Below are 12,626 nucleotides of genomic sequence, written 5' to 3'. Positions count from 1 at the left end.
AATACTTTCTTTGTTATAGTTGAGTCATTCTTTCTAAGCGTGTGTCCAATCCACCTCCATCGTCTTCTTCCTATATCCTCTCCTACTGGTTTCTGCTGTGTTCTTTTCCATACTTCTTCATATTTTATTCTATCCATCCATTTTATTCTGAGTAGCTTACGCATGCACCTGTTTACAAAAATCTGTACCCTCCTTATACATGCCTGTGATGCGTTCCAAGTTTCACATCCATACAGTAGGACAGACTTCACGTTTGAGTTGAAAAGTCTTAGCTTTAGTTGAAGGGAGATATCTTTAGTTCTCCAAACTCTGTTCAAAGATGTGAATGCAGCCTGTGCCTTTCCTATTCGTGCTTTCACCTCTGCTTCCGTGCCTCCATCCTTGTCAATTATACTTCCGAGATAGCAGAAAGTGTCTATATCTTCGAGTTCCTGATCTTTTACTTTGATCTGCTCCCTTTGACGCGTACCTATCCTCAAGACCTTTGACTTTGCAGGGTGTATTCTTAGACCAATTGATTCCGAGAGGCTGTTTATAATTGTGGTTTTTGCTTGCATCTGGTCCTGGGTGTGGGACAAAAGAGCCAGATCATCTGCAAAATCCAGATCATCCAACTGTGTCCAGGGGGTCCACTGTATCCCATTTCTTCTCCCTTTGGAGGTTTCCTTCATTAGCCAATCAATGGCAAGGATGAACAGGAATGGAGAGAACAAGCATCCCTGCTTGCACCAGTCTTAATTTCAAAGCTGTCAGTCAGCTGATCTTCATGTACAACCCTGCAACTTGATCCTTCATACATTTCCTTAATGAGGTTTACTATCTTTTCAGGGAGTTCATAATGTGCCAGAATTTTCCACAATGTTGCTCTGTCAATACTGTCGAAAGCCTTCTCGTAATCCAGAAAGTTGACAATAAGAGGAGAGTTCCATTCTATAGACTGTTCCACTATGACTCGCAGAGAGGCAATCTGGTCGGTGGTTGAACGGTTTTCCGAAAACCTGCCTGTTCGTCCCGCAGTTTAGCATCTGTTGCATTCTTAATTCTCTCTAAAATAATACGGTTGAAAACCTTTCCTGGGATAGAAAGAAGAGTGATGCCTCGATAATTATTACAATTACTGAGGTCCCCTTTCTTTGGAAGCTTGATAAGATGTCCTTCCTTCCAATCCTTTGGGAATATCCCGTCATTCCAGATTCTCTCAAATAGTGGGTGCAGGGCCTCAGCATTTCTTTCCGCATCAACTTTTAGAGCGTCCGGTGGAATCTGGTCTGGTCCAGCAGCTTTCCCCCTTTTCATCTTGTTAATGGCACCCACAATCTCTGCTATCGATGGTGGATCACAGCTAATTGGTAGCTCATTCCTTGCAGGCAAAATTTCTGGCTGGTTGTCTGGTGGTGGTCTGTTCAGAAGGCAGTTGAAATGTTCCCTCCATCGTTCAGATTGAGCCTCTTTTCCAAAAATAGTTTTCCCATCTTTGTCTTTGACTGGTACCTCTGGTTTCCCATATTTTCCAGCAAGTGTCTTGGTAGTTTGATAAAGGATCCTCATGTGTCCTCCAGTCGCTGCTGCTTCTGCTTTCTCTGCAAGTCTGTTCATGAATGCTTCCTTGTCTTTCTTCACAGATCTTTTGACTTCCTTAGCTATGGCTCGATACTGCTCTTGTGCATCCAGTCTTGAAGCCCTTGTTCGGCTTGCATTCACTTGTTCCTTCCTTGTTCTCCTCTTTTCAATAAGGTCCAAGGTGGTTGGACTTATCCATTCTTTATGTTCCGATTTCTTTACCCCCAATACCTCGTGGCAAGTTGTTATGTAAACTTCCTTGATCTTTGCCCAATGTGACTCTACATCTATGTCCTCCTCGAGCTCAGTAAGAGGTTGGAATCTATTACTCAATTGTAGTTTGAATTCCTCATTCTTTTCCCCATCAAGTGCATTCACCTCGAATTTTCTTCTTGTATGTGATCTGGCCCCGTGTTTTCTGAGTCGGAGCTTAAGCTTTGCCAATAGCAGGTGGTGGTCTGATCCAACATCTGCCCCTCTCCGTACTGTCACATCTTCCAATGAACGTCTGAATCTACGAGAGATACAAAAATGATCAATCTGATTCTCTGTCACACCATCTGGTGAGACCCAAGTTGCTTTGTGGATCCTCTTATGGGGGAACACTGATCCTCCAATCACCAAACTGTTGAATGCACAGAAATTTGCAAATCTCTCACCATTATCATTCATTTCTCCCATGCCATGACGTCCCATGATACCTTCATAGCCTACGTTATCCTGTCCCACTTTTGCATTAGCATCTCCCATCAATATGTTGATGTCTTTCCTTGGCAACTTGTCAATGACTTGTTGTAGCAGACCATAAAATGTATCTTTGTCCTCATCTGTTGCATCATTTGTTGGGGCATAGATCTGTACAATGTTCATGCTGATCTTCTTACTCCGTGTTGTAAAGGACGCCATGATGATCCTTTCTCCGCATTGTTCCCATCCTCTCAGTGACTTCTGGGCAAACTTGCTTAGAATTATTCCTACTCCCTGTGTATGAATCCCGTCCCCTCTCCCTGAATATAAAATCTTCTCCCCAGACTTGAGGTGTTTCTGTCCGGATTGTATCCAGTGGGTTTCGCTTACTCCAAGTATATGCAGCCTGTATCTTCTCATCTCAGTCACAACTTGAGAGCTTTTTCCTGCTTCATACATGGTGCGAACGTTCCACGACGCAATTCGAAGCTGCTTGTTTGGCGAAGACGTCATCGGGTCAGCAGAGTCCTTTCGGCTTTGTCTGTTGTCCTTCATAAATTCTGTAATTCCAGAAACTCTTCGGTCGCCCAAGCTAAAAAAAGGATTTGGTTTGTCTGTCTGTGTTTCTGTAACGGTTTGAGTTTAACGGAAAGGGGTGTTAACCCTTTGCCAACCCCCAACCTGGAGGACCAGGTGACTCAAAGATGGGGGAATCACACACCATTAGTCGCCTTTTACGACACGCTGGCTTGGCGTTGGGCTATTCTTGACCCTCTCAGTTGAGGGACCCCGGACACCACACGGGGAACTACTACTACTACTACTACTAATATTACTACTACTACTACTACTACTACTAATAATAATAATAATAATAATAATAAATAAATAAATAAATAAATAAATAAATAAATAAATAAATAAATAACATTGCTATAGCGCACAACGATCACGATTTCGTGTTCATTATACTTAATAGGTTAGTAACAGTATGTATGTCTCACAATTGCTTCTTCTTCGCAAAGCCCTTACTTTCACGAGATCCAGAGAGACCCAGCTATCTATTTAATGCTGAGTGTCTCAGGTTTGAGCATTTATAATTTTAAAAAAAAATCAATACTTTGGTATTTAAAATAAGATCGTTTCTGAGCAAAATGATATAAAAGTATTTTGTCAAAGTTACGGATGTATTTATGGCGCAATACTCATCAACGGTATCGTAACCAATTCACATAAGCATAATATGATGTTGACGTCTCTCAACTCTTTGATATACCTTTTGACCGCCAGTTGGTTGATTAGTTCTCACAAAATACATAAATCAGATCATAAACGTCACAAATAGTATTGTATGTGTACATATTACATATATAGACAGTCACACACACACACAAACACACACACACAAACACACACACACACACACACACACACATATATATATATATATTTATCAAAGCTACAGAAGAGAGCAGAAAAATCGACAACTATTTTGATAAGTGAAAAATGAACATTGCTTGCTTCGATAGGTGTTGTAGGTTACTTTCATCCCATTCAATAATGTGTGAACTGATCTTCTGGGTCCCCCTATCGGGGTGAAACATGACTTGACATGGAAGACATAATACACAAGGCACAAGAACACTTTTTTAATCTGAAAAAAAATCTATTGTGCTCTATGAACACCGTGTGATTTTAAGACTCAAATGGGCTGTTGCGCAAGAACGTTTGTTCCAGCCCTAAAAGCAGACCTGCCAATTAACACGAAACATTCGTAAAATTACGAAATTTCGGCTCTATTTTCAGAACGTGATGAGCATCTCTAAATCATTAAAACGTATTGAAAATGAAAGTTGATACTATAATACATAGTTTTTAGGATTTTGAAGTGTTATTTAATCATTGTGAGCGTAACTTGTTGATTTTTAATGTTAACTATAGCGACTATAATGTTTATCTCCTAAAAATTTACTAATTTTTCAGTTTTCAAGTAGGCATGTCTACAAAAGAGCAGAGAAGTCGTGACATTACAACCTTCCTCTCTGCCGGTTCAAACATCATTGGAAGTATGTAACCAATCCTCCGAAGTGAATAGTCATCAATGAATAGTTTACATATTGAATAAGTAGGAGGTTTATATATTTTAGTAAGAGAATCTATCTGCATATTCTTAGGATTGACTTACTTCTTAGGATACAGAGCGTAAAAGAACAAGGATGGAGTATCTGTATTGACAACCAGAATTTATTTAGACTAGAAAATAAGATGTCATCACTCTGAACCCAGAAGATCAGTTGCACAAATAATGTATCCAGTGTTTCGGAAGACTTTCAGTTTAAATTAAAGCTCATTGTATAGATTTCAAATGGAAATAAAAACCCACTCACATTATAGCCGATACGACAGTTTTAATGCTCCTGCATTTTCATCAGTAGCACAGACTCACAGTCCATGTCATCTAGATATCAAAGTGACTATGGGAGATAGAGGTCATCATATTTCACAGATGAGACTATGCCGACTTGGAAGTGGCTCAATACTCACAATCTCTCACCGTACTGAGGTGTAAAATTAGGATCGGGCCGTTAATTGGCGTGTTTCTGTCGAAAAATATTGTAATAACACATAAAAGGCGTCATATCCCTTTCTACATGTTAAGTGTTGTTGTTGATTAGGGACTCTATATGAAGCGCTTTGAACATATTTTGTGGATATTGCTCTATATAAAAGCTCAAGTTAAAAAACATTACTTACCTCAACTTCGTGTGTCAAACCATAACTAAGAGGCCTCCCTTCCCCTTCCTTTTCCCTTTTCTTGATGTTTGTGGCAACAAAACTTGTCCCACCTGTGTGATGCAGCAATTCAAAATTCAAAGCGTCGCTTGTTGTTTGTCCGTGCAAACATCCTCCGATAAGATCAGGTCGCCCAGCAATTTCAAACGTCGTAAAACCAAGGCTGTCGAGCTCATCCAGCGGTTTGTTGTTAAAGGAAAGTCCGTCTATTTGATTGGCTGCTATCACAAAGGAAATGGTAAAAACTGAAGAAAGGCCTTCTTTTATAGGGAACCTGGAATGAAAGGACAATTAATTTTTTAAAGTACCAAATACAGAGCTGCCTGCTTAAAACTTCAACAATTTGTAGTTTTCAAGGGAAAAAAGAAAACTTCATATAAGTAGCTTTACTAATAAACAATTTCCTCTGAGCATGGTCCAGAAATGTTCCAAAGTCCTGAAAATAGGTTATTAGGGGATATACTTTCCTGTTCAACAAAATATATTGAGTCAAAAGAGACCAATGCAGCTCTGTAGCTGGAGCCAAAAATTCGGTAAGCAAGAAGTTATGAGAATAATCTAAAAACAGTATCTCAAAACCTTCCGATTTTTGTGAGCTGATCATGTGATTATTTTACCGGAGGTAACTTTTCGGCTATATCGTCTAGACGTATGACACTCGCTTTCGGATCCGAGGGCCCAGTTTGAGTTTGGTTCGGCGCATAGTTGAGTCCTTGGAAAAGAGTCTTTACTCACATTCTCTCACCGTACTCAGGTGTAAAATGAGTTACTGACCTAACATGCGTCATGCCTTGTTCTTCATGTTATGTGTTGCTGTTGGTCAGGGACCATTTGTAAAGCGCTTTGAGCACGTGTAGTGGATATTGGGCTATACAAAAGCTCAAGTTTTGTTTGGTTTTAATCGCGAGAACATAAAATAAACGAGGCTCTTTGTATTTTTTCCCTGTTTACGATATAAAATCAATCGTTTTTGTAGGAAATATCTATTTATACAATTTTGTTGAATCAATATTAAATAACAACGTGCCATTGAGTATAAGCTTCAATTTAATATATGAAAACAGATAAAATGGACGTTTCGGGTTTTCCATTTCTCAAAAAAAAAAACCAGGATGAATGAAACACTACAGACGAATTAGATAATGTGGTAGTGTCGTTGTTAAGATGAATGTATATTAAATTGAAGCTTAAAGTAAATTTCACATTTTTATTTATTTCTTCGAGCTTCGAGCAGCAACATTTACATTACATGAATCAATATTAGCAATTCTGTGCATCAATCTATTAATTTGAATCAAGTCACCTCGAGTTTTTCTTCACGTTAAACTAGGGAGATCCAAATGTTTCAATATTTTCTTTATATGAACAAGTATATATTCATATCATGGATCATTTTGGTAGCATGTACATTTTCGAGACTTATTGACTGTCTTTTGAATATAGGACACCAAATCGAATTATTATTTTTGAGAATGGGTCGAACAAGAGAATTTGCTTCACAGATACTCGGTTGTGATTATTTTATATGTTAATTCTCCTCTCCGCTTTGGGTCCGAACAGTTGGCCACCATTACCAAAAGAGAAGGAGGAGGAGGAGGAGGAGGAGGAGGAGGAGGAGGAGGAGGAGGAGGAGGAAGAGGAGGAGGAGCAGGAGGAGGAGGAAGATGAAGAAGAAGAAGAGGAAGAAGAAGAAGAAAAGAAGAAGAAGAAGAAGAAGAAGAAGAAGAAGCTGAAAATTCCTTTGGCTATACACATCGCCAATAACACGTTGAATAACTCTTGTCATTGCAGGCATTAATTAAGACAACTAAACTTCCAAATTCCATGTCAATCATCCTTCGCAGAATACGATATGGGCAATCAATGTCGTCCAAGATTTGTATGACAAGAGAAGAAAATTGGAAAAACGTAAACACCAACACGAAGAATATGGGAAACAATATCTGTAGGCCAATGCCGAGGTCAGAAAAGGCATGCGCAAAGCAAAAAAAACATGGATAAACGTCCAGTGCACCAACATCGCGATTTGAATGAGGAGCGGAAGCCTAAAATGCATACAGCATCCCTTAAATACTCGCTAAAACATACACACAAAATCAACAGCTATTGAAGATAAAAACGTTGTTCTTCTAACAAAACAAGACGAAGTAAAGGCGAGATGGACAGAATACACTAGTGAATTCTATAACTCGGATTTAAACGCAAATCGCCCAGAACTCCTTGCAGACTTTGAACCCAGTGAAGATACACCAACAATACTTATGGATGAAATGGGAAATGCCATCAGACATCTTAAACTGGGCAAAGCTTCTGGCATAGATAACATTCCAGAGGAACTAACAAAGATAGGAGGAAAAGAAACAACAAATGCTGTAATGATTCTATGTCAGAAAATCATTATCCAACACTCTCGGCCAAAAGATGGGACGAAATCACTGATTCTATCGTCACCTAAAAAGGGAATTTAAGAAAATGCAATAACTACGGGTACGTCTCATAAGCCAAACCAACCAACTGATGCTAAACATATTCAGGACGAGATACACAACAGAAGAAATACTGGCAGAGGAACCGTCTCAATAGTAACTACCCTGAACCAGGATCTCTCTACATATCAGAAATGTAAGGATTCAGAGGAGGCCAAATATACCCTGAAGAACTAAGAAAATTTGCAACGCCCTCCGTACTAAAGTCACAACAAGATTTTGACAGCCTCAGATCTCTGGCCCAGGAACGTGACAAATGAAAATAAATAACAACATGGATGGAGAGAGCAGCTATACTCATCGACTATGACTGAATCACACAATTCTCAGCAAGCGTCATTCAGACTGCGAGGCTTACTACTACTACTACTGCTACTGCTACTACTACTACTACTACTACTACTACTACTACTACTACTACTACTACTACCTACCGTATTAAACGGATACTTTAGCGCCTAAACTTAATACGAATTATGTCATAGAGCTGGGTTCCGATTTAACACAGCCAGAAATAAATGCATGATAAATTTAAGCCAATTTCATTTTCTATTCCATCTAAGTAAGTAAATCATTCCTTAAAATCCTTGTCTCACTCGGAAAATCGGGTACGTGTGTTTCCCATCGCTATTTTACAAATTCAATGTATCTTATAGTCGACATAACAATACAGAGCAACATATAATAATAATATAAATTCGCAGAATTGAAAATAATTTTTCTCAATTTGTTTTTTAATTTGTACGGTCATAAATAAATCTGGAACCAACTCTGACCAACTCTATAACTATATCTCTTTTCTCCAACAAATCACCAATTTTTTGTGATTCAGACACTCAATTGTTTTAATTCAGACACTCAATTGTTGTAATTCAGACAATCAACTGTTCCAATTTAGACACCTAGTTGTTCCAATTCAGACACAGTGTTGTTTCAACTAATACGTGACTTTTTCGATTTCCTCTGCTTTGTTGTTGTTTATTTATTTTCAATTTCATTTCTACAAGTGTTTACTAATTAAATTAAATATTTTTCGGAAAAAAACATTTCGTTTAAATTATTAGAGATTAGAGTGACGTCTCTTCTTGTTGTTCGACACAGGACCCGACAAAACTTATTTGCAGGTCTGATAACCTAATTCCTTATCGGCTCATTGTTGTAATGGAAATCTAAATAAATCACGAAAAGTATTGTCCATATTTTTGCGTAATCATTTAGATTCTCCCAATTTGGGACACGTGATTAGGTCCAACCTATAAATTCAGGCCAAATACACAAATTGAGTCCGATAATTGACACGAAGTTTACCTAAACATTCGCTTTATTGAGTTTGCAACATATGCAACAGTTATTTTCACAATTACTCTCGATGTGTGGCCATTAAAAGACAATGAGCTAAGAGAACCATTTGGGTGTCCGAATTGGAACACCCAAACCCGATATTGCGTGTGATTGTGTTGTGTCATGGTTTGTTTAGCATGCACGAGGGAACGCTAATGGTAGACACTGTCAAGTCAACAACGTAAGGCCTCATAAAGTTAAGGCTTGATAAAGACCAAACATATACGTCACAAAAGAAGAAGACGATCAGCAAAACAACAGCAAAAAAGTAAATTGTTATTAGAAGTGATCAATAGAATAAATGATTTCAGTGGTTGAGCTATTGATTACAGCTCACCCAATAAATATTTCCGATATTTTCGTCTTATTTCATAACGAACTTTTGGGTCAGTATATCCGGCCAAGAGTTTAAGAAGGCTACGGTCGAAGGGTAGGGTTGTGCATTATTTACAGTGGCTTCATGCGGATGAGGTTCCATTCGTCTGGGATTTAAACGGATCGTACCTTGTCAATATGGCTCGTAAACAAACTTCGCGGAATTGTTCCTCTTGAACCCATGACTTCAAAAAGTCAGGAAAGGAACTCAGGATAGACACTACGTGTGAAATCCCTTTTTTTTGGAGTGGCGGATAGAGTCGACTGTATAGCGTTACTCTCACGGCCAGGCGGAAAAGTCGTACCAGAAATGTTACACGATTTGAGCCCCCATCGCCGCAACATTTTTATTCCCAATTGTGTTCTAGCACTTTTCTACTCTCTAATTATCAACATAAGTGCCTGCTCCACTCATTTTCTGAATTACTTGTCAAGAGGTTCCATAGCTATCATAGACTGCCAACTTGGATGATGACTATATTAGTTCGTCAAGTGACAGACTAAAAATCACATAGGTAACATTTAGTTTTGCGTGTTGGTTGCAATTGTGTTGGCGGACAGAGCTGATGAATATTTCACTTAATGGAATACAATCGGCATAACATTCCAATGGTTTAGAATATGATGTATGTGAATGAACGCCTCAAAACAGTGTTATTCGGGATGACTTAGATGAGTAAAATTGGGTCAGATATACGATTCATTGGTGAGAACTAAATGCTTTGTTGGTGAAAATGACTTTAGTTTCTAAAAGTGTTAGAAATTAACATTTTACAGTTCTGATAGGAATTTTTTATTGTAAATTATTTTTTTTTGGCATCTGGTTCATCCCTATATAATACTGTTTTGTATGTGGCTGGTCATATATTTTCTCAGAAACTTACAAGTAGGATGAAGGCATTTCCACGTCTAATGGAGGAATGAGCAGAGTAAACACGTCACCAAATATTCTGTAGGGCTCTGTTTCACTAGCACTCTTACTTATATAGTATACATAAATATCTTTCGATGATTCAACGTAGTTCAAAGTTTCTGACAAGCCAAAATCTAAATCTAGCACAAATCCAGCTCGAGGTAAAAATATGACGTCATATCGTCACCGATGTAGACTTGGACAACGGTACTTTGGTGTATCGATACCACTCGATACCTGAATTCGGATTCGTTATCCAGAGCGCATGTAGGGAAAGCAGCGAAATGTTTCCCAGCCATGTCAGTCGGTGGTATTTGCTCAATAGCGTGTGATAAGGACGTCGTTAGTGAGAATTCCGTACGATTTGCTCCAGAATATACGGCCACAATGAAGTCCGACTCAATCAGAGCTCCTGTTAATTCCATTCCGATCTGAAACTGGATGGCTTCGTAAGACTCCAGGTGGATTTCGATGACGTCATTGTTTAAATATGAAATGGTTTCATAGCGAAATTCAATTGCGTTTAAATAGGCAATCGGCAAATGCAATTTGACATTAGTGGGTTGAGAATCGGCTGCAATAACAATGAAGTTAGCGCCATAGTGTTTACTATCCATGGACATGCTCAAGGCCAGGTACTTCTTTCCAAGGTCGGATACTGGAAGGGCAAGATATGTGTCCTTATTTGAACCGCCTGTAAAAGAAATGATGATTTGGTGAGTATAATGGTGATGATGATGATGATGATGATGATGATGATGATGATGATGATGATGATGATGATGATGATGATGAAGGTGTTGGTGGTGGTTGTGGTGGTGGTGGTGGTTGTGGTGGTGGTGGTGGTGGTGAGAGTGGCGGCGGAAGCTGAGTTAGGGGAAGTGGTCGTGGTAATAATGGTTATCATTATGAATTGCTTGAAGATCTGGTGTTAGCAAATTTATCAATAGTTCTAATGAACACATATATCTGTAATGATTTGAAATTATAGCAGAACAATAAAATAATGAAAACAGACGTGAAGCGACTTCATCGTACCCAAATATTAATTGGAAAACCCTGTCATTTCTTAGCAAAAACATAATCGTTGAATAAAGCTATGAATCTATTGAATAAAAAATATTATTCAACGATTACAGAATATTTCAGCCTAATTTATTGGCTAATATGAGTTTAAAGGACGACTGGTTTGGTCATGTGAAATAGCTTTTTTGTGGGTTTGAATACAATTCCAATTTTTTGTTCATTGTTTAAACAATCATATTGTCAATCGAGCTGACCAGTAAAACAGAAATGGTGGATCAACGACTCGCCTACTACCTAACATCATTCACCTTACATTCTCGTTATATTAATTATTATTATTATATTATTATTTATTATTATTATTATTATTATTATTATTATTATTATTATATTATTATTATTATTATTATATATTATTATTATTATTATTATTATATTATTATTATTATTATTATTATTATTATATATATACATACTTATCTCTAACTACTACTACTATACTACTACTACTACTACTACTTACTACTACTACTACTACTACTACTAACTACTACTACTACTACTACTACTACTACTACTACTACATACTACTACTACTATTAATAAAATTACTATCATACTATTATTATTATTATCACTTATTATATATACTTATTTACTATATATATATATACTTATATATTATATATTATATAATTATTATATATATTATTATTATTATTAATTATATATATTATATACTTACTATATCTACTATATTTTAAATATAATTACTTATTATTATTATTATTATATTATTATGTATATTATTATTATTATTATATTATTATTATTATTATTATTATTATTATTATTATTATTATTATATATTATATTATATAATTATTGTTATTATCATCATCATCTTCATCATCATCATTATTGTTACCATCATTTTTATCGTTATTATTATCGGTATTATCCTCTGAAGACTTACTTCCTGTCCGTACAGTGACTGTCACTAGATTGGAAGCCACTAGTCTAATGACATATTTGTGGCCCCTTACGTTACCCTTAGGGAAAACGTGGTCTGTCGGGGGTACCAATTTGACCCCAGGGTTACTTGGGCTGAGGGTGGCCACAATTGTCTGATCCGGGTCTTTCATGTAGAGACTTACCTATTGAATAAACGGTAATTTCGATTATCTAATCCTATCATCCGTGAATTTAAATACTGATGACCATGCTATTGGTGATGATAAAGATGGTGATGTAATGATGATGATGATGATGATGATGATGATGATGATGATGATGATGATGATGATGATGATAATTGTGACGATGGACATTCAACATGGTATTTGCCCATACCTTACGATGGCAGCAGCCATCTGTTAAAATGATGTTTAACGAAATTATCTCCCCTGTTGAGTATGCACTTCACACCTATGTGCAATGAACCC

At 37.3% G+C, this 12,626-nt stretch overlaps 1 protein-coding gene across 2 annotated transcripts in view; it reads left to right on the top strand.

Moving 5' to 3' along the window:
* The window catches only part of LOC144959315 (uncharacterized), a 52,704-nt gene extending 44,134 nt beyond the window's left edge, over positions 1 to 8,570 (top strand). The window contains exon 10 of one of the 2 annotated variants that reach the window (XM_078891864.1): positions 6,885 to 8,570. The gene's annotated coding sequence lies outside the window, so the exon portion shown is untranslated. Of the gene's footprint in view, positions 1 to 6,831 lie in introns of both variants that reach the window. The other variant, XM_078891863.1, reaches the window with a different exon arrangement.
* The last annotated feature ends 4,056 nt before the right edge of the window (positions 8,571 to 12,626 follow it).

This window comes from Berghia stephanieae, chromosome 13 (assembly GCF_034508935.2).
Source record: "Berghia stephanieae isolate SIO BIC M18660-M18661 chromosome 13, UCSD_Bste_1.3, whole genome shotgun sequence".
Lineage (NCBI taxonomy): Eukaryota > Metazoa > Mollusca > Gastropoda > Nudibranchia > Aeolidiidae > Berghia > Berghia stephanieae.
This window is presented reverse-complemented; position numbering and strand designations above follow the sequence as displayed.